At 45.1% G+C, this 21587-nt stretch overlaps 1 long non-coding RNA gene across 1 annotated transcript; it reads left to right on the top strand.

The window, feature by feature from the left end:
* The first annotated feature begins 1159 nt into the window (after positions 1-1159).
* Positions 1160-20971, top strand: LOC109144431. The gene is made up of 4 exons (XR_002045202.3): positions 1160-1349; positions 2682-2749; positions 19428-19555; positions 20349-20971. It is a non-coding gene; the product is annotated as an uncharacterized LOC109144431 (long non-coding RNA).
* The last annotated feature ends 616 nt before the right edge of the window (positions 20972-21587 follow it).

Below are 21587 nucleotides of genomic sequence, written 5' to 3'. Positions count from 1 at the left end.
TTAGATGGCTGGACAAAACAAAGTACTCCATGAAATCATATATCACAAAACCTGACAGTCAATACTGTGAAATGCCATTTCCATGACTTGTTCATGACTCTGCTTCACTGCTGGAGCTGATTACTGCCTGTCTTTATGTTCCTGCTGGAGGATCAGTTGTCTGAGCCTGAGATTATGCTCATGTTTAAAGACAAGCTCAAGGTTTGTGATTTGGGATATCAATTAGAAGGCAAGGAGGAGGGAAACATGTTTAGCTGCAAGCTTGGAGAGGAGCCATTTGCTGCCTGTGTGTGTTCCCAAAGCAGTCCAGGGTCAGCGCGCTGGCTCCAGCCGAGACCGGAATGGGCTGGGGAAGGGCAGCCAGATCGGTCTTTATCCCATAGTCCTTCTCTTCTGCCTCATTGCAGCTTTCCTCAGCCAGCAGTTGAAGGTTCTATGTCATACCTTGACAGCCAGTTTTCATTTGTCCTTCTTGTCTGGAGAACAGGAGTGATTTTTATTTTCTGATTTGGTTGAAAAGACTTTATAGTTATTGGCATTAGCTATCCCTTTAGTGAGTCTGTTTTTGACATTACTGAATCCAAACCATCCAATCTCTTGCTTTTCTCTTGGGCTCAGAAATTGCTGAGAATTAATTTTTAGGCTCAGATAGAGTTTTACAGCCTTCTAGTAATCTGAACTGAGATAATCTGCTGTCTCAAGTAGAAGATAAGAAGAAGAATACTGAACAGCCTCAGACAAGACACACAATGAAGCTTCCAGCAATGTTTCTGAAGTGCCTTGGGAGGGTTGATGATATCCCTGCAGCACCACTGGCTATCAAACCCCTGTTTGCTGGGCATTAATGTAGGGACTACACATACCATGGTGGTGGTGAACAGGGAGAGCCTTGCTCTGCACAGAGCTCTCCTGGTGGCCACGCAGCCACTGCTGTACCCAGGGCTGTGCAGGTGGCTTTGTCATGCAGATGGCTCCAGCTGGAGGTTGAAGGTGTCCCAAAAGCAATGCAAGTGCAAGGTTATTGAATACTGCAAGTGGAGGGCAAATCCCAGGAGCTGTTAAAAATACCAGCACAAAAGAAGCTTTTCTGTCGACCGTTTTCCTTTGGGGCCGCTGTTAACCCCAGACTATTAATTATTTTTTTCCCCTAGATTGGATTTCAAGTGGAGAACAGCTCTGTTTTAAAGATGGTGCAGTGTCCAGAAGAGTGATGGTGGGCACACAGAGAAACCAGCTGCAGTTTGGGCTGCCTGTGGTACCCAGGAGCTGCACTGGCTGTGAAGTTTGTAACCAGCCAGGCAGGGGTGAAAAAAGGTCAGGAAGAATCTTGCTGTTCCCGGTGTCTGTCAGTAAGTAATCATGCAGATAAAAATCACACCACACCCTCAGCTCAACAAAAAATTTCTTTATCTATATATCCATATAACATTACAATACAAGCCTCAGGGCATCTCTTGTCCTTATCTAAACAAAAGTCTACTCTGGAAACCTTAGTCCTGCAAGTTATGGCATGAAATCACCCTTTCAGCAGAAAAATGGTGATTTTGCATCTGGAGTCAAAGGAGGACTGGCTTGGTGTACAAAGCTATTATGTTTCTCAGATCCAATCACTCTTAGTAATTCAGGAGCAACTCACAGATCAGTCTGTGAGGGTTTTATTCCGTGCAGCTATGCATCCCACTGAACTATACCTGGGTTTTTCTTGGGGTCCTGCTGACATAGGAGTTCTGTGTAGGGTTATCTGCCTTCTCTGTGGAAGGCATAAGAAAAATTATAGACAAAAGAAATTAAATGACCTGGCAAACAAATGCAAACCCACAACCCTGGACTGTTGTGCTGTCAGCTGAAGTGAGGAGGAGAGAAAGGTTTTTTTTTTTTCCAGGGAAAAGCAGGAGCTTGCTTGTTAAATATGATTATCAGTTGCCACTTTTTTGTTTTCCAGATTTGGTGCAGAGTAACAGATGTACCTTCCCTCTGGTGTGCTGGGTGACTCCTCTGCTTCATGATCCCAGTTTTCTGTGGGCAAACACACAAATTAAAAAGAGGAGGAGGGAGCTGTGTGTGCTGCTTGGGCAGTGCCTGCACGGCTCTAGGCAGGCTGTGGAGGATGCAGGTGGACAGGCAGATACAGCTATCTTCTGGGAAGCAAACCTCTGTGTGAGAATCCTTTCCCAGACAGAGAAACCTCTGTGGGTTCCTCAGTGTGTGTAGCATTAACTTGCACAGTTCACATTGAAAAGGATGTTAAAACAGTTCTTAAAAATAATTACACATAATGATCCTTTTCTCTGTCTTCATGCTTTAAAAATAATTTATTTGCCCTGATTAGTGCAGGTAAGGCTCAGAACTGAGCTGAGCCTTCCTTTAAATAATCCCACTCCCAGGTGGCTGCACTGTTCACCCCAGCCTGTGCAAGAGGCAGCTTAAAGCCTTGGTTTCCCCTTCCTGACACCATTAAAATGAAGCCTGGAGCCTGTCCCCGTGTGGGTGGTGGAATGCTGGGCAGGGGTGGCTGTTCTCTGAGCTGGCCACTGCAGGAAGGGGGCTGTTCCCCAGGGGAGAAGGAGCAAACCCTTCAGGCTGGCTGGGAAGGAGAAGGGAAACAGAGCGTGACCTATGAGGTTGCTGTCATCTGTAATGGCTCTGTTATTTTTATTTTTTCCTTCCTGGTACTTCTGCAGAGTGCATTACTCCGTGGAAAAGATCCTGTAGCATCAGCTCCCTCCCTGCTCCAGACAGATGGTAACTGGTAAGCTTTGATTTCTTTCCTTAATTATAGCGTCTCAGTGCAAAACTTCAAGAAGATCTTTAAAATACTGCTGATTATTAAGAACTGCACTCCCTGCTTGCAACATTATTTCTTGACATTGCTTGCCTTTTTTCCTTCTTGGAGAGGTGAAAAGCAGGTTTTTGTAGTTTTCCTCTTTAGACTTTAAATAATACTGTGTTGCTTCTGTTTTATTTTTAAATGTTTGCTTTCCCTCTCACTGGAGACCTGGTCTCCCACCCCCTCCTACAGTCCCCAAATGCAACTGGGGTTTTGAAAGTGCTGTTTGTTCTTCTCACTTCACTGTTTATGATGCTGGGCAGTGATGCATTCAGATTATCACAGCACGGGTAAAATAATACCTAGTTCTTCACTTACATCCTATTACTGCACCTCAGAGAGCTCTCTCACTTAGATTACTCAGGGGAAAGTCAATGACATACAGTCTTTTGATTTCAAATACAAATAGTTGTGTAGAGATTTAAAAGATACCCTAATTTATTTTGAAATGGCCTGTAATGTGCTGGTGCTTTTTTGATTGTTTTATTAGACTGTGATTTTTCCATCCAGCTTCTATTCCCAAAGCCTACCAAATGATCATGATTTACTTAGGACATCTGTTAAATGCTGGGCTGTCTGGGGAACAAAGCATGGGAGCTGCAGCCCTGATGGGAATATTGAAGGAAAGCAGTGAAACCGACTGTGAGCTCCCAACAATAGGGCAATTTGAGCCAAGCCTTACTGCAATTCCTGTAGCCTGCATGGCTTTTGCACAGAAATGTGTACATCTCTGGAAATGCTGTGATTAACTGCTGATATTAAACATAACTCTCTCAAGACCACCTCAAGACTTGTAGATCTACTGCTTTGATATTTTTTTCCCTGACGAGAACAAATCTGGAGCATAAACAGGAGCACTGACAGGATGCTGGGACCTGTTTGATTTCCCCCACCCACAAATGCTGAGATATTTCTGTTTTCAGCTGTCACTATTAGTGTTTTCTCAGTTCTCCTCCCCTCCACCCCCAGTTGCGACCAGTGCTAAAAAGATTTTTTGATTCTTTCCTAACAAACCCTGTTGCATTTTAGCTTCCTACTGCAGGACAGATTTACTCTCTGTGGTTACCCTGTGGTTGCCACATGTTAGTTACATTAAAGGCACTGCTCCCATATCTAATGAAACAGAAATCCATGAGATATATAAAAACATTCTACTATTTTCAATAACATTTCCTGTTCTTCCCTCTCTCCCCTCAATAATTTCATGAGTATGGGTTCAGTCTGTTGGAAGGGAGCTTTCAGCATTGGGCTAGGTTGTTAAAATAGATCCACCCTGTTTGGCTTGCAGCAGTTGCAATAACCAAGAGCATGGAGGTGATATTCCTGTTTGAAGAGGAGTGATGGATATTTATCTATGAAATATGAGCCAGTATCTAGGGCTCTTAATTGCCTGATGGCATTGAAAAAACCACACTGTGAGTCAATACAAGTTTTACTTGTGCAAAGATGATTGAAATCCATACAAAAAGGGACTCTAAAGAGGATGATGTTTAATACCATAGCCAGAGATAGTGAGATCTGCTCTGTTTGTACCTGAAGAGCAAACTATAACCTGAATGGGGGCTAGAAAAAAATATTCAAGACAATTTTTAAGTGTGTTGAAGCATCAATCCTCACAAAGTGTTGAAGGAAACGTTTGACTTCGGCCACTAAACAAGCAGCACTATCTTGGAGACTTGAAATGGTCTGTGCTTCTGCATTTATAAGTTTTATTGTTGTCATAATATGAAGTTTAAGAGCACTCAGGGCAGGAAAAAAGGTCCTTTTTTTTCCTGCTTATAGTTTTTCAAGTGGATGGATCACTGTGTAGGAGGGTTCAAATGACTGTGTGAGCTGGGAACTGGAGCTGGGAGTTCTGTTTCCCTCCAAGTGCTTGAACTCTCCATAGAGTCAGATCATTTTGTATCTGGACTTCAGTATAAGGTTTAGTCAGAGATGACAGCAACAGAACTTCTTCATGAGTCATCTGCTTAATCCTGCTCCAGACAGAGGGCTCTTCCTTTTGCTACATTAGTCTGTCAGTAGCTCCCTTGTCTTGCTCTTAGATGTGTTGGTTATTGCTGGTTTGGGTTCTTTCTAAATTAGGTTATTTTTTCTGTGCTTTCAATTCTTGTGGTGGTGCCGTTTTCAGCCATTGCAAGGATTTTTGTTACCTCTGCAGGGTTAGCCCTGTCCATGCTCAAGCAGATTACTTCCAGTCCTGAAGGGAAAACTGTCTGGGAGGTTTCCCATGAAGAAACTGATCTAATCCCTTTGAGCTGGCAAAAGACTTCTGAGTTTTGAAATGTGCCAGTCTCTTCCTTACAAGTAATTCCTGTCAATTCTGTAGAAAGGCAACAATAATTTAAAGAGATGATGATATCTGCAGGTCTGTGACCCGAGAGAAGCTCTTCTAGTAGTGGCTAGAAATTTCTGTAATGAAATCCCAAACCCTGTGAGAGATCCCAGGCTTTGCTGCCAACCTGAAACCTGAGTTAGGGTTTGGTAGGTCCATGAAACTTTCAAGAGAACTGTGGCCAGTTTTTGATTTCAGCTGAGTTTCACAGTGGTGCCATAGGTTCATTTAAATGCTGAATATGTGGAAATGAGCTCCTCTCCTTCCATGTGAATGTTAATTTAGTACACTTTGTTTAGCTGCGATGGCAACACAGTTTTTGGAAGCGTTCTGTGTGCATTAGTCATCAATATCTGAGCGATGTTTCTATTGTGCTCATCTGCCAATGGTCCTAAAAAGCATCAGCAATTCATCTATTCCAGCTGGGACAAGAAAGCCTGACAAACTGCAGTGCTGCATTGAAAAGCAACTAAAAATGGAATCATAGGGCATGTTTATTGTATTTTCATGACTGCAGCAGTCAGGGACTGATTTTCTAGCATACTGCAGCATTTGGGATTACCGCTGTGGGCTGTCCTGCTTCATCCCACAGGATGACTCAGTTGTAAGTCTGCAGCCCGTGTGGAGGATTGGCCTCCCATTGGTACTGAGGGGGGGAGGGAGCTATATTTGAGTCCAGCTGCCTGGCATGGTGCTACTTTTACTTTGACAATCTGGTGCTGGGTTGGCAATCCCCCATAAAGTTGAAGAGCTAGCATGTGTAGGGCTGACACAGGGTCAGACTAAGAGGATTACACTGGGAGGTTCAGCTGAGGTCCTGAGCTAGAACCTCATGAATCCAGGTTTGACTTCTGCTCTGAGAGCCTTGCCTGACCTTGTGCTCAAAGTTTAGTTTCCATCCACAGGGTGAAGATGATGTTTCTCCGTCTGCCTGCCCTTTGTTTCTCTAATTAAATGATGGGTGAGGATGGGCCTTAATCAATGAAACAAGAGAGGGTTCTCACAAAGCTAACTTCAGCTGACTAGGTTTTTTTTAGCGCCTGTATCTAATAGGCTCTTCCAGAGCTGCTGAATGGCAATTCCTGCTCTGAATGCCTTGATTAAAGCTGGTCTGTATGAATCCCCCTTTTTCATTCACACTTACACCAAATGCCACATCTCCCCGGGTTTGGAATGCTGTTACGTTTTAGCCATCTGTTTTCAAGGCAGTTACCTTCGAGAGAGGTATCTCTACCCCATGGGCAGCCTGTGCCCTGCCTGGTGCTCCTGTACTGATGCCTGTGCTGTCAATACTCGGGACCACCTCCTCCCAGATGAGTTGATTTATCTGCAATTTATCAAGGGGAAAACAAGGCATAAGAGAATTCTGCAGAGCAACAGCACCCTGCATCTCCTCCTGTCTGGAACTGCCCTGGCTGGCTGCTCCATCACATGCTTGTGAGGAAGGGGGACTAGGACTGGAAGGTTTTTAAGGTCAGCACCATCTATTCAGAGCATGAAGAGAAGGTGTGACCTTTTTCAAATGGTAAGCTTTGTCAGTGCTCCCATTGGGATTTTCCCCCAGGTGACTGCTTAAATGTCACTTGTGGTAAGCCGGGGCATTGGAAGCGCTATGAACTTCCCTTTCTCCTTCCTAAGGCAGCACAGGGAGATTCTAATTAGCTGCAAAACAGAGAACCTCCTATGCTTTCCTAAAGTCGAAAACATCAGAGAAGTGAATAGCAATGTATTTTTCATATCATCTCTGTTTTGTAAAAGCCACACTTCTTGAAGACGTCTGTTTCTTCAGCAATGAAAAAACTCCTCCTGTATAGCTACAATTAACACTGCAGCAATAACTCAGTGGCATACATTCCTCGTGTTTATTGATTAGAGAACAAGCCCCCTGGGGTTTACACTGCTTCCAACATATTTGGTTCCAGCTGAATACCTGCAGTGTGCATTGATCTAAGCGTGTGATTTCTCCTAAATATCAGCCATCCTATTGCACCAGCTCCACACGTGCTGGTGTAGCTGCACAAAACAAGTGGCTGAGAGTGAAAAATCGTGTGAAAAATGAAAGGACACCTGTTCCAGGCTGTGTTGACATCCATGAGCTCTGTCTGTCACATTGAGGTTACACCTGCTTTACTCACTTGGCTTCAATAGCGTGACTTCTGATTTATACTTGCATGTATGAGAAGAAACTGAAGTCCCTCGGGCTATGGCAGCTCAGGGCTTCAAAGAATCGGGTCTCTGCTGCAGAGAAGGACCAGGTACCACAGTTCAAAGTGAACGGATGCTTATTTCTTTACAGCTCTTGTTTTCTTTGTGAGCATGAGCTACAGATCATTGCACAGGCATTTCCAGTATAGGTGTGGCTGCAGTAATTACTGCTTATTCTTTTGAAGGAACCTGTGCTTACAAAACAGAGCAGGCTGTGAAAGCAGATGAACATGCTGTCCAGAAGGGCCCATTGTGGCCAGCTGAAGTTCAAAGATTAGGAACAGGGGAATGAGTTGCTTGGCAAGACAAGGGCTTCAGCATAAACTGTGCCTGGTGAGCCCCTGGAAGGTGCAGGTGAGCTCTGGCTGAGCAAGGGCTGTGCTCTGATGCTGAAAGGACAGGGCAGGTGGCAGAGGGAGGCAAAGGGGACAGATGGATATGAAGGAGAGGAAGGCTGCAGGGAGAGAGAGGTGCTAGCACTGTAGGAGTAACAAACTGGATGTGCTTCAGCTCATCAGCCTCTGATCTATTTTAAAGTTGATATTAAAGTATGAAATAGCGTGTGGCAAGCAGGATGGAGGTACAGACAAGCTTTCAAATCAGCATTTATAAGGGCAGGGTAATTCTGCATTTCTATTCATAGTTGTGTAGCAGAAAAAGCAGAGGCTACATGTGCAAAACTGAGAAGAGCCTGATAAGCAAAGGAGGGCGCATTAATACACCAGGAATCGGGAATTTCTTCTTTCAGCTGCATCTGGTGTTGGCTCCTACCAAGTATGAAGATTCCACACACACATCTGCCACGGCCTCTCCCAAAACCTGCTAGGAAGGGTGATGCTGTGAAGGTCTGGCTGTGCTGCTCTGGACATGAAGTGGGCTGGTCCTGTTCCCTGCAGAGCTGCTCCATCAGGGCACCTGTGCTTGAGCTGCCCTTGCTGTAGCCCAACAGGGATGAGACCTTCACCTCTCAAGTTCACTCTCAAACCTACTTCCCTATAATCTAAGAAAGTGCCTCTCTCTCTTTGCTCTTGGGGATGTGACCTCACCATGGCTTTCTGCAAAGGCCTCCAGAAATGTCTTTTTTCCAAAATGCAGGGTTTTTTTTAAATGCAGCCTTTCTTTATCTTGCACTATGTTTTAATGAATGCTGCAGCAGCCATAGTGGAGAAGGCTGTGGCAGGACTGCAGATGAGTGTCTGAGGAATGTTATTCCTGTTAAAAGTCAGGGCTGAGGCTTTGGTGGCAGGAGGCTTGGCTGCAGAAAGCGAGGAGGGCTTCACCCTGAGCTCACTTAGCCCTGCTCACCCAGAGCAATCACAGCTGCTGCTTTGGACTGTGCAATAAGAAGCAGTCTCCAAGGTTCATTAGGCCCTCGCCTATTAAGGGCTTTAAAAACTCGGGTCAGGACCTTGAAACAGATCTGCAGGCTGGGAGTGAGCAGAGTATGTGCACTATCCGTGCAGCCAGGGGAGCGTTTTGGTTCAGCTCCAAGTGGATTGGTGCCTGTGGAACAAACCCACCTGGAGTTAATTGAGAATGCTGGTGGCCACTTTTGGCAGGGAGGCAGAAGCAGGCCAGGAGGCTGGGAACAAGCTGGCCCCATCCCCTGGGCACGCTGCTGGAGGCTCTCACGGGAGGTTTGTGCTGACACTTCCCATGCTGTATGTGCTTTGTGAACTTTCATTTCCAGCACTGTCAAGAAAAAGCCTTTCCTTGTAATAACAGACATGTTTTATTTTCTTGTGGTATGATTGCATGTATTTGCTTTAGATAGAAGGAGGAATTTTTTTGTTATGATGAATATGGTAAAACACTGGAATACGTGGCCCGGATTGGTGGTGAATGGCCCATCTATGGAAACATTCAAGGTCAGGTTAGATGGGGCTCTGGGCAACCAGATCTCATTAAGGTCAATGCAGAGGGATTGGGATGCATGGTTTCTAAAGGTCTAATCCAACACAAACTATGCTATGATTTATTTTCACTCTAACCATACTGTCCTGACAAGAAGGCACTGCTTAGAACAACAACAGTTTCTTAAATTTAAACGTGGCTTTTCTGCTCTTAGGTACCTATCTTTCCACAGGCCATGTGCATGGCAGAGTAATTGTGTGGGATACAGGACTCTACTTGTTAAACCCATGGAGATGAAGCTCTCCAGACAACTCTCTCAGGTTTGGCTGGGATTTTTAGGTGAATTCCAAATGTCATTAGGAGGATTTATGGGTTTGTGTCTGATGAACAGTGTCCTTTGTTTTCCTTCTATTCTTTAGCTTATGAATGTGAATGAATATCTAGCTGATGAGCCCACTGATATTTTAGTATATGGAACGAAGTTAGGATGCTCTGAGTATTTATAAATGTAATCAAGGAGAATTATCCAGATGTCCTGTGCCTGTGTCATTTGGGAAGTGCAATTAAGTACAGATAATAAAACCAATACATTCCAGCATTGATTTTTGTTGGCCTCAGATCTTGGAGGAGATGAGGGACTTCCTGCTCCAGGAGAGTGGCAACTGGAAAATGAGTGGGACTGGAGCTGCAAGTCTGAGGAGTGTAAGGTGGAGAAAGGATGCTCTGGTCAATATCCAAGAGGAATTGATTGTAACCTGCATTGGAAAAGTAGATTTAAGAATGAAGACTGACCTGTGCTGAGATGCAAGTCCTGCTGCATTGTGTGCCTTGGTGAGAGGGAGTGATGTGGCAAAACAGGGCAGAAGAAGGAAGTCTTTTGGTTCCAGCTCTGTCAACAGACTGTTCGTGAGCATGGACAGGCTATTCTGCCCCAGATTTTCAGTTCTTTCATCTACTCTCTCCTCCCAGCATCTCCTCTGGCTTCTTGCCAGGCTGTGTTGTCCTGCAGGAGAACTTTGATTCACTGTTCCTCTGTGGAGCTGGGCCTTTCCTCTCTGCCCTCTACCTTTGGCAGCTCTTGCAGAACATCCCTGGTACCACTGAACCTTCTGACCAGGACAGATCTCTTGCCCCTGGTGCAGCCATTTTTCCCAGTGCTGGTGCCCCTGTTCCACTCAGTGCAGGTTTTCCACGTGCAGTATGATGGTGTCTGGATGAAATCTGAGGCTGCAGCTCATATGTACACAGATACAGCTGCTGGACCAGTATTTCTTCTGTCTCCTTTTCAGCTTCTAAGACATGGCTCCAAATTGAATCTCAGAAAACTGAAGTTACAGGTCCAAGAAGTAGGGTATTGTTTTTTGGTTTTTTTCTCCTGTTTTGTGCTGTTCCACAAACAAGGTGGCTTCCTCCTTGCTGCAAAGGAGGTAGGGGCTAAGTTCTTCAAGGGGAAATTCCAGTTTGGGGTAATGCAAATGAAAACACCATGTGTGTCCTTTTTCATTCAAATTACATACAAAAAAATTGGTGATACGAGACATGAGCAAAGGCAGAAAGGAGCCTAGAGTCTTTAATCTTTAAAATCTATTTTACATGATTAAAAGGATCCTGCCTAGAGAAAAGCAAGACTGGCTATTTATATCTCCATTCTTCTCCCCACTGCTCCCCCTTTTTTTCCCAGAAAATACTGCACAGTCTTTCACATCTGAAAGACCACGGCTGGCTGCCATTAATTTTAATGCTAAATCCTCATCAGCATTTCAAAACATTATGAAAACGTCTAAGAAACTGTCTTCTGGTAGCTTGAAAATATTGCAGGCAGCAACCTAAATAATACTGTAAGTGCCCTGGTAAGTACAAGAGCACATGCTGGAAAGGAAAGGAGAAAAATAAAAGGCTTTAGACCACCAAGCAAACGTCAGCTCTACAAAGCAGGCATAAATGGATTGCAGGATTTCATGGATGCTGAGAGTTTGAATTACTGGCTGGGCTACACCTCACAGAAAATGTGGTTTTCTTTTTTAGAGAACGCATCAAATATTGAATGCTAGTTTGCTGTGCAGTCTGCTCCATGGACAAGTACATAAATAACCTTACATGGGGGGTTCTGTTTAGGCTGACAAATGCAATTAAATGAATGGAGTATGGCCATATTAGTGCTCTGTTACACTGCATTGGTGAGGATGATGGATGCCAATTAAACTGAAATGAACGGTCATAGGTTAAACAAATGATGACTCTGATCAAAGCACTCCTCCTTCAACAAGGCATTCAACCTATCCTAAACTTAAATACATGGTTTTAAGTCCTGCTTAAAATTGAGCTTAAATAATCTCCTGCTTAGGGAAGGGCTGGACCATGCATTTTGGGTTAATTTTTTTCGTTTGGAATACTCATGCTTACCTAGTCTGTTATGCATATGCCAAATTTCACTGGGCTTTCAGGACCTGCTCTTGCTGTCTCATGCTTGTTTGTATTTATAGTGCTCCAGTGGGCTTGGGGAACTGAGTAAGGATTGCAAAAGCTCCTGCTATTTCTGCTTTCACTGATGGTGCTGTCACTGAAGCACTGCCCTGCAATGGGTTGGCAGCAGAGGCCCAATGAGTGGCCCTTCTCCTTTGTAGTAAGTGGGATGTTGCCATCTGAAGATGATTATCCATATCATTAGTTTTCCTTTAGTCAGTATTTTTAAGTATTGCCACACATCTCTGGTTTTGTAAGACTTAAAGTGATTTTTTTATTCTTTTCTTTTTAAGAGGTTGTGAACCTACAGCCTCATTTTAATAATAATTAAAAAAAAAAAAGACATGTAATTTTTCAAGAGCAGTGAGGGAATAAACCCTGTTGTTTTTTCCCGGTTTGCATAGGAACTGGGACAAGAACTCTCTCCAAGCAAGGAGAGTCAAAATGTCAGGGATTGCATGGAAATCCCAGGGTTTGGGGGGAAGTGTAAAGTTGAAAACAATGGCATAGATAGGAAACTTCTTTTAGCTCCTGTGCTGCTTTTTCTCTCTTTGATTAGACATCAGGTTGAAGTATCATCAACAGTGTGAGTTCTGAAAAATACAAGAGAATGCACTTCAGGTTAGAAAGCCTGCCTTTTATTCAGGTATTAAAAAAAGAAGCCACTAGACTACTCTTAAAATACATCACTGAGAGGGGTTAGGCAGGGGCTGGAGGTGCACACTACATTTTTCATTGCCAGCTCCTCGTAGCCAAGGTGTGTTGTCAAGACCAGCCTTGGAAAAGCACTTCCCTCTCTCCTCCCAGTGTGGCTCTCCGTGGTGACATCATTAATGCTGATGGCTATAATTGACCACAAAGCACAGACCTTTAGTCCCCACCTGATCTTCCCCAGTGTTTATACACTGCTGGCCTGACCACACAGCAGACTAATGAGCATTACACTTGACAAATATTGTCATGCCTGAACAGGAGATAGGGATTCTGTTAAGACAAGCAGCAAGCCTGGGGGCACGTCATGCTCAAATAGGAAAGTTAGGAATTAATATTAATTCTCTTCCACTCACTAGGGGCCTGATCCAGATCCCTGATGTCAGTTAAGTCTTTCCACTCTGAGCTTTGCTTCCCTCCTATGAAACAGCACTTTCAAACAAAATACAGCCAAGGAGTAGAGTAATAAATGTGACAGTAATGGCAGATGGTGCAAACTGTTTTTTAACTGCGATCAGGACAGTTCCAGTAGCTGGACAAGGTGCTGACTTGAGACAAAAAAAACCAGGTCCTAATTCCTTCTAGATTTAACTGTCTGGAGTCTTGATATATGTTGGATAGCATTCCAAACTGTATGTGCTAGAGCAAGATATGGTGAGCAATGTAGAAGAAATGAGAACCTGTGATTCTCTTTGTTGCCCATTTGCCTGTCGTGTAATGCTCTGTGTGGCTGCTGCATCCAGTCTGCATGCAGAGCTGTGGGAGAGCTCCCCTCTCCCCACACCAAGGCTGCTCATAAATCCCTGGGAATTGTAGTACCTGTCCTGCTGAGTTGCCTTCCCCCTGCTACCTTATATGCATTTTTCTTGATTATAAATGGCATCAAAAGTTTTAATGACTTCTTGAGGTTTTCTTTCTAGATGCTATAGTTTATTTTTATTTTATATAATTTAAGATAGAGAGCAGTTCTTGCAAAATTAATGAGATTACAAATTATACTCTTGTCTAAATACCTCTTTGGTCTGTTTTTCTGGTGTCTAGGCCTCATTGTACTTTTTTTTTGTCGTAACTTGCTGTGATGGCAACTGCTGCCTCCTTTTTAATCTATTTCTGACAGAATCCTTGATATCAGACAGAGTCAGATATTCCTGAAGCTTTGGGCTAAATTAACTAACTTTGCAATACAGCAGAAAAACGTGATGCCAATTTGAGGGGATGGTCATGTCTCCAGCCTGCTGCTGCGAGCTGGCTCTGCCATGGGGGTGATTGCTTTTTGCTTTGCTCAGAAAGCTTCTAACATTGAACAGCTGATGAGTTGGACTTTCCAGGGTGCTCTCTGGGTCTGTTCTCCTCTCCCTGGCCCCATGTGAGCGTGCAGATCTGAGACCAGCATTGCCTGACCGTGGGGTTTGAAGTACCTGGGTTTGTGTACCTGTCTCAATGCTGGGTTTTATCATCCTTCCTCTGGGTCTGAGGTGCACAACCACAACCTCATGCTCTTGACCAGCTCCTGCATGTGCTGGAAGAGCCTGAGGTCAGGGTGGTCACCTGGGATTTTGGGCACCCTCAGCCTGGGAGCGCTGCCTGTGCGCTGCCTCTGGGCAGTGAACACGTTCCCAGCCAGGCAGGGCAGCTCTGTGCTGACTTGCTGTTTGCTGCAGACCGTGCTGGAGCAGCGTGATCTTGTAAGACAAAGCATTGCTGAGCATTCCTGTCACCAGATACCCGTCTGGGTCAGCAGAAGGCAGCCAGCCCCTCTGGAGTGGAGGGAGCCAGTGTGCCACCAGCCTGACGTGGAGTCCTTTGGAAGATTGTCCTGTTGACAGGAGGTGATTTACTGGGGTACACATCCAGGGCCAAGTTAAACTGAGCCAGCTGATGCAAGTGGATCTCGGTATAGGTCAGGCCTAAATGCAGCCCAGAGCATTTTGCCTGCCATGGCTGCAGCAGTGTGCCAGCTGCTGGTGCAGGAGCGCTCGGAGCAGCATTGAAGGCACAGCCCCGAGGCCCAGCGAGCACTCAGGCTGCCTGGGGTGTGCAGTGCTTCCCTGTCACCCCTGCTTATGTCCTTAGCCATCCACCTCTGCGACAGATGCGACTCTTCACTTTAGGATCTAATTCTGTGTTCAGAATATTTTGGGCTAAATGGAGAAAAATAAATAGTTTATCACCGAAAAACGCAAGGATTCTTTCTTCGCAGTGCTGGAAAGCAGGTGCAGGGAAGGCTTTTCACCAGCCTTGCTTCCTTCCCCGTGGGGGACGTGCTCAGTGCACCCATCACCGCCCCCAGATCTCTGGGACACGTGGCCAGCCCTCAAAGCACACTCGGGGCGAGCAGTGTGCAGTAATTGAGCTGTGCATCGTCGCAGGACTGTCTTGATCCATGATGTTTGCTGTCAGCAAGATCCCAGTGGGAACTGCTGCAGACATGTCAATGTTCTGCTTCCTCTGCAGAGAGGCTCCGAGCTGCCAGGGCAGTTTTTAATCTCAATATCACCTCGATGCTTTCACCTGCGTGCTATTAAGCTGTTAATATATCGGGGGAAAAACTCATCCAGGCAAGTGTATTAGGAATACTTAAATGAGGTAGCAAAATATTATTGTTATTAAACGTTCCCACCAGACACTTGGACAGCTTGTGTTGCAACCGCAAAACTAACATTTCATTACAGCAAAATATATATTCATAATGGATTGCAATTTACCAAAATACACAGAGGGCCCCGGGTTTGTCAGTGTGCATTTGCTCTGCAAGAAATGCATCTCACTAAAAACTAGATGTCAAAATTAACAGTAGAGCTTTTGCAGTGTAGGGAGGAAAACTGACATTTCCAAGCTGGCAGTCCAGCTCTGTGAACAGCATCAGGGGCTCTGTGTCCTTAAACACAATGTTTAGCAGCAGAATGGCATTCGTTTGTTTAAATTATAAGTGGTGGGAAATCACCTACACTGTGTTGGTGGAAACAATTGCAATCAAGCAAGATCCTGAGATCCCCTCCTACACCTCAAATTTCTACCCCCATTTTCTCCTTTTCCATTCACTTTGCCATGTTCCTGTCTAGTAAAATTACAAGAGGTTGTGAAAATTAGTTCAGTTCTGGGGAAATTGCTGGGGATCACTGTCAGGGTCAAGGTTTGGAGAGGGATGAGGGAGACAGGTGTTTGAAAGCTCTCATAAATGTCTGAGCAACTGTTCTGAAATGTAAATTATTGATTCATATCCTCCTGTTTTCTAATGTGCTTTATCTTCCTGGTAATTTAACCTAGTTTCCAGGGTATTTTTATCTGTCGTTTTCTAGAACCTTTATTACCCGTGTATTTTATCTCATCTCTTTCTCCTGTTCTTAGATGCTAGGTAGTGAGTCAGGGCACTGATTAGCTTGACTAATTTTTTGGCATAGTTTTCTATCAGGGGAAAAAGGATGCACATTTTTAAAAGTAGAGGTAATTACCTGTTGGAACAACACAAGAACCAGTGGCTTCTTCAGTTCTAGCAGCAGCGGTGTCAGGATTTATATTTTCCCAGGAAATGTCTCTGGTTTTCCACTGTCATTAATTTTGGAAGCCCTATGGCCTGTATTACACGGAAGATGGATGATCCTGATGGGCCACCATGTTTTGGGACTTCCCAGACCTGGTGCTTGGGCACTGTGTTTGGTTCTGTTCCTTGCAGGAGAGGATGGGAGGAAGGATTTGGTCATGGGGTCCACCCCTGGAGGAATGTGTACTGTGGAGCTGGAGATCTGCATCTCAGGCCACGTCAGGCGAAGGGCAATGAATTACTTGTGAACTGGTGGGAAATCTTGGCTCCTGGAAGGCTCCTGGGGTCTCTAATCACTGATTGAAATGTGAATTGCAATCTCCCAGCGCCTGTGATTGTATTTGCTAGAGCAGGTGCTGCATCAAAGGGTGCTGATATGGGATTCACCTGCTCCTGGGGGGGTGGGAGTGGGAATGTGCTGTGGGGACCATGTCTGGGGACACTGCTGCGTGCAGAGTGCAGTGTCCTGGGAGATCATCCCCTCTCTGCTGGGCTGAGAGGCCGGACAGGGTGAGGAAAGCAGCAAAAACGGGGATAGCTGTGTGGGAAGGGTGCTCTTGGGGAACCCTGTGGAAGCTGATATCCCACTGATAATAAGAGTTGGTGTATTTGTCTGTGGGTGCTGTCCTGGTCCTGGCTACTGGTATTTGAGCACCCCCAGGGAAGCAGCCTGCTGGTGTGGCTGTGCTGGGTGGGGAAGCAGTGTTCCATTTTACAGGCAGGACGAAGCACTCGCTTACCTGCGGACAAGGGAGATATTCAATTTCAGGGCAAGATCATATTTCCTCTTTAAAATCCAGATAGATAGAGATGGCTGTTGACCCCAGCAGCATTATGTGACCTTATCTATCACACAGATACTTTCCTGAGGTTTTCTATTAAAGAGGCAGGCCTGGGTGTCCAAGGGTGAGCGTGGGGGTGATGCCGAGGTTTGAACCCACCCACCCACACTGAGCAGAGGTGGCTGGTGGGGCACAGGAGGTGCCCTGCACAGCTGGCTGGGTGAAGCAAAGGGAGTATCATCTAGAGGAAAACAGCTCCCTAAAGCCAGTGTAGAGATGCTTAGTAAATCACTTGAGTGTGATCTCGAGCATCTCTTGAAATGTTTTGCTGAAGTGGGGCCCAGCAGGGGAAGAAGTCCTTGGGCAAATCATGGTGTATAAATACCTCTGATGTGAGTGTAACTAAGGCCACAGCCCTGTCACACAATGCAGTCAGCAATAAATAGGTTCCTGAATTAGAGAGAATCTCTGCAGTATTTCAGATGTGACTGAGCTGTATGTATAAAATGGCCTTTGAAATAGCAGCTGTGTCTGCGTTATCTTCTTCTGAGAGATAAGCAATTATGAGAATGTTATAATGATTTCTTTAAAAAAAATTTGGTTTAAACAGCAATTGCTTTTCAGTGCAGGAGATATTTAAACATCAGTACCTTGAATTGATTAAAAAGAGCTGTACTGATAATGCAATTTTGTACCTTGTGATTTGCACTGAGCAGCGCAATGAATCATGATGAAAGGCTGGAGAGGAGGTGTCTGATGGGACCTTCGGCCGCTTCAGTGGCTCTGAGGTGGTGTGTTCATCTCACAAAGGAAGCTGCACTCATATCAAACTCCTCATTAGTGCTGCTGTGTGTTTAGTGGCGTGTTGTTGTTCATTAACGGTGAGTGTGGGAATACCTTGCCTTGCTGAAAGGCCTCTGAGGAGAGCCGTGTTTCTAAGGGATACTCAGCATTCCTCTGCGCACCGATGCCTTCTATACTTGAAGGATTTTAAATATCACACTTTTACAACCTGCATTTCTCCTAACTGTTTATTATTCAGAGCAATTACATGTATTTTGCAGACTTTCCCACATGCAAAATAAATTCCTTCCACTTGGATAGCTAACTGCTGGAAAACAAAGTCTCCCAAATAACAGATAGTGTCACTGAATTCTTGGATCACAGAAGAATTTGTATATGCTCCTTGAATCATGAGGCAATTTCTTTATTCAAGCCCTCTTGGAATCTGTTCTCTTGCAGCCCATAACTCTGGTGCTGGTTTACGAGTAAGGCTAGCAGAGGTGCTCACTGTTTGAGTGTGTTCTTGTATCTCATGGGCAGTGTCAGGATGCTGTAAGCAGATAGAGCAGTTACCAAGGTGAGCTGGATTCTGTCACTCTGTTCTTTTAATTCCTTTTTGCACTGTGTAAAAACCAAAGCAACAACAACAACAACAAACAACAGAAGGGGGGGGAGGGTGTTTCATTTCACCGAGCTACACTCTGAGCATCATTAATTTCATTTCTGCTTGAGGTGACACTTAGGTCGAGAATCCTTCTGTACCCTGGTTCCTGCAATTAGTCTGCTACCTCCTCAATGGGGTCTCAACCATCTAAATCCTTGTCTTCAAGCAAGTACTGACAGCCCCCTCGTGTTAAGTTTTGTAAACACTAATTTGTGACATCTCCCGTGGCTTAAATCAAAGCACTCAAGTAAAAGTAATAATACCACTGTTAAAGTGAATGTTACAGGAGAAAACGGCTGTCACCTGACGCTAAATGGATGTGACACCGAGCATGTTTCAGGAGACGCTTCTAATGAGGAGGCGCTGGGGAAGCAACGCCGCGTGCGCAGCCCCGGCTGTCAGCTCCAGGGCCTGCTTGGCAGAAAAAGGGAGAACAGTGCTTGTTTCCAGGCTGTTTTGCATTTTGCTCAGGTGCACCTAAAAGGAGGAGAATGACCTGGCTCCTGCAAGTCTTTGTGTGAATGGCAGCTGTGAGATCTGCTGGTGCATCGGGTCGCAGGGAGCAGAGCCCTGTTTGTGCTTGGTGCTGGACACACAAGTGTCTCCCTGTCCTGTAAAATTGAGTTTAGTAACCAGGAGACACTATGACTTGAAGTTATGCTTAGACTGTAGAGCTCTTTTCTATTTATCATTTTTCTCTCCTTTGTTTTTTTTAACCCAGCCTTTCAGTCTTTCTTCCATAATCACATTGGATAAATTGAATGCATCTTTCCCCCTTTTCCTTTGTAATGCCCTGAACATTGTTGTTGTGTTACATGAACTTTTCATGTCTGGCAGTACTGGAAACAACAGGAACCCTCGAACCCTAAACTGTGTGCCACACTTGGTAATTTTCAAAGAAACTTCTGTGAGCATTCATAGCACAACCACAGTACAGACTTTCCAGCAGGTCACTGAACTGGTTGTACCCATCTGCTGTGTTTGAGCCTGTTGAAGGATAAAATAAACCTCTGCCAGCATATAAGAAGCCCAAGCAAACTGGGAAAGCAGACAAGATTATCAGTAAGAGAGACACCATGCTGTGTAAATTCCTATCCCATGAGAGGAGCAGGGAACAGGGGAAAATGCCTGGGGGTGTTGCCCATGCAAGAACTCTAGGCTGGGAGGGGATGGGTGTCAGCACTGGGTGGTGGGTGCCCACTGGGCCTCACCAGCGTGGAAACTTGACAGCTGGTGCTGAGGGCTTCTGTCTTTTTCCACAGGCATTAGTGTGAAACTGCACAGAGCAACGAGGGTGTGGAGCACGGAACTGGAGTGGGAGGGAGAGAACAGAGACAGGAGGCGAGGTGATGCCCAGGAAGCAGTGTGGACAGCTCAGCTGCAGCTGAAGGTAAGAAGTGAAGGCAGGAATACAAGAAACACCTCTGCACCTTCAGTGTAGCAGGAAGTGGTACTTTTGCTTGGTGTGACCCTGAGTGCTCTTGTACCTCCCAGAGACGCCGCTGGGCAGTGAGCCAGGGCAGGGCAGCTCACAAGCCCAGTGGCTGGGGTCTGGCTCGGGGCGGGTGCAGAAGGCAGCAGTGCCATACACTGCCCAGCTCCTCCCGTTCCTAGTGCTCGTTAATCCTTTATCCATAAAAGCATAGAATCAGTAAGGTTGGAATTAAACCTTTTCAGGCACTCCTCTGTCAAGAATGTTTCTAACGTCTTTCTTTTTTTTTCCCTTTTTTAATTTAATTAAACTGGAAAAAGCACGTTCTTTTTTTTTTTTTTCTTTTTATTCCTCTATTCCTTTATGAGTAGGGGAAACCCCATCTAGTAAGTCTGAATGCTTCTACCGTGGAAATATTTAGTACCAGCTCTGGCATATTTGTGTTGGCTCCCTGATTAGACAATGTGCCAAGCTGTCCTTCGTGGCCTTAATTATCACAACTTCAGGCCAGCGCTGCCTGCTTACAGCGTAATCCCACGGCCTAGAGTGAACCCTGAAAATGCTTAATTAAATGACATTCCACAACAGATTAAGGAGTCAGAAGCCCAAGATAAATAAAAAGGGAGACTGACCATAGGAGTGGCAGGTGCTCTTCCTTCTCAGGACAATGCTCCTGACATGGACTGTTTCATTTTGAGCACATTAAAAAAAACAACATTGTTTGGTAACCGTTGGCTTCTTACATTTTCAGGGGACAGTGGTTCAGAGGGATCCTGCCTTGGGATGCAGCGTGAATAGCACTGTGGACTCTCACTGATTTTACATCAGCTAAGGATCTGCTCTATGCTCGGGTTATTTTTTTTTTTTTTGGGTACCTGGATGAGGTCCTTTGCCAAAGTCAGTGGATGTCTTTGCAGTTCTGAAATCCAGGGTGAGCATCAGGGTCAGACACCAAAAATCTGTTGCTTTTTCTTTTTTTTTTTATAAACCTATTGAAAAATCCCCAACCCCAAACAAACCTTTTCCCCCATGTAAAATCTAGTGTGCAGTTATTTGGAACAGACAGGATCACAGTGTGTTAGGGAGCCCTGTGGGAGCCAAAGCCCACGTCTAACCACAGAAGATCAGCACACAAATACAAATGCTGAGATAATGTTACAGTGCACAGATTAGGGCTCAAATCTTCAGCAAATCTGCTCAGAGCAAGGAAATGACAGCACGTGGGGCATGTGCAGCACACTGAGCATGTCTCATTCAGAGGCCCATCAGTAAAGGCAGTTATTGCTAATATTGTGTTTTATCATATTATTTCTCAATTATTTGCTCCAACAACTCTCTTGTCTCAGCTAAATAAACTGGCTGTGCAGAAGCTGATCTGATGTGATTTCTTCTTTGTGAGGAGAGTGGGTTGTGGTTGGCTGTCACGATGTTTCCAGGGGTTTGGTTTGTATGGTTTGTGTCCTTCTCCAGCTCTATAATATAATTTGAGCAATTAAACTACAGGAGAAGGGAGTGAATTAAATGTCCCTGCTGACACAGGGACAGTCTTCAGGGGAAACAAAATACAGAGGATCTGAGTGAGGGTGGTCCCTGGCTGGTGCCTGTGGTCAGGGGGAGGGGAAGTAGTCCCAGCCTAATCCCCAGTGGGCCTGTGTTACCCAAAGTACAAAATATACCCCATGCTTTGACATGAATGGAATCTTTGGGTGCACAGAAGCAAGGATTTTTTTATATTTGATAACAGAAGCAAGGCACATTATTCCTAAACCCCATCAGCTAAGCTGTGCAAGGGACCGTAGCACATCATTTCCCTATCTCTGAAATGGAGGCTTTTTTGCTGAGCTGGGCTATTCAAGTGATGAGTTTTTAGCATGAGGGAGGCCTCTTGCTGCAGCTCAGAGGCTTCATGTGCTTAACCCCTTACCCTGTGACTGGTCATGGTGGGGCACGGAGCAGCAGCCTGGAGCAGGTTCCAGCATCCAGCCAGCCC

The sequence above is a fragment of the Corvus cornix genome, chromosome 15 (genome assembly GCF_000738735.6).
Source record: "Corvus cornix cornix isolate S_Up_H32 chromosome 15, ASM73873v5, whole genome shotgun sequence".
Classification (NCBI taxonomy): Eukaryota; Metazoa; Chordata; class Aves; order Passeriformes; family Corvidae; genus Corvus; species Corvus cornix.
This window is presented reverse-complemented; position numbering and strand designations above follow the sequence as displayed.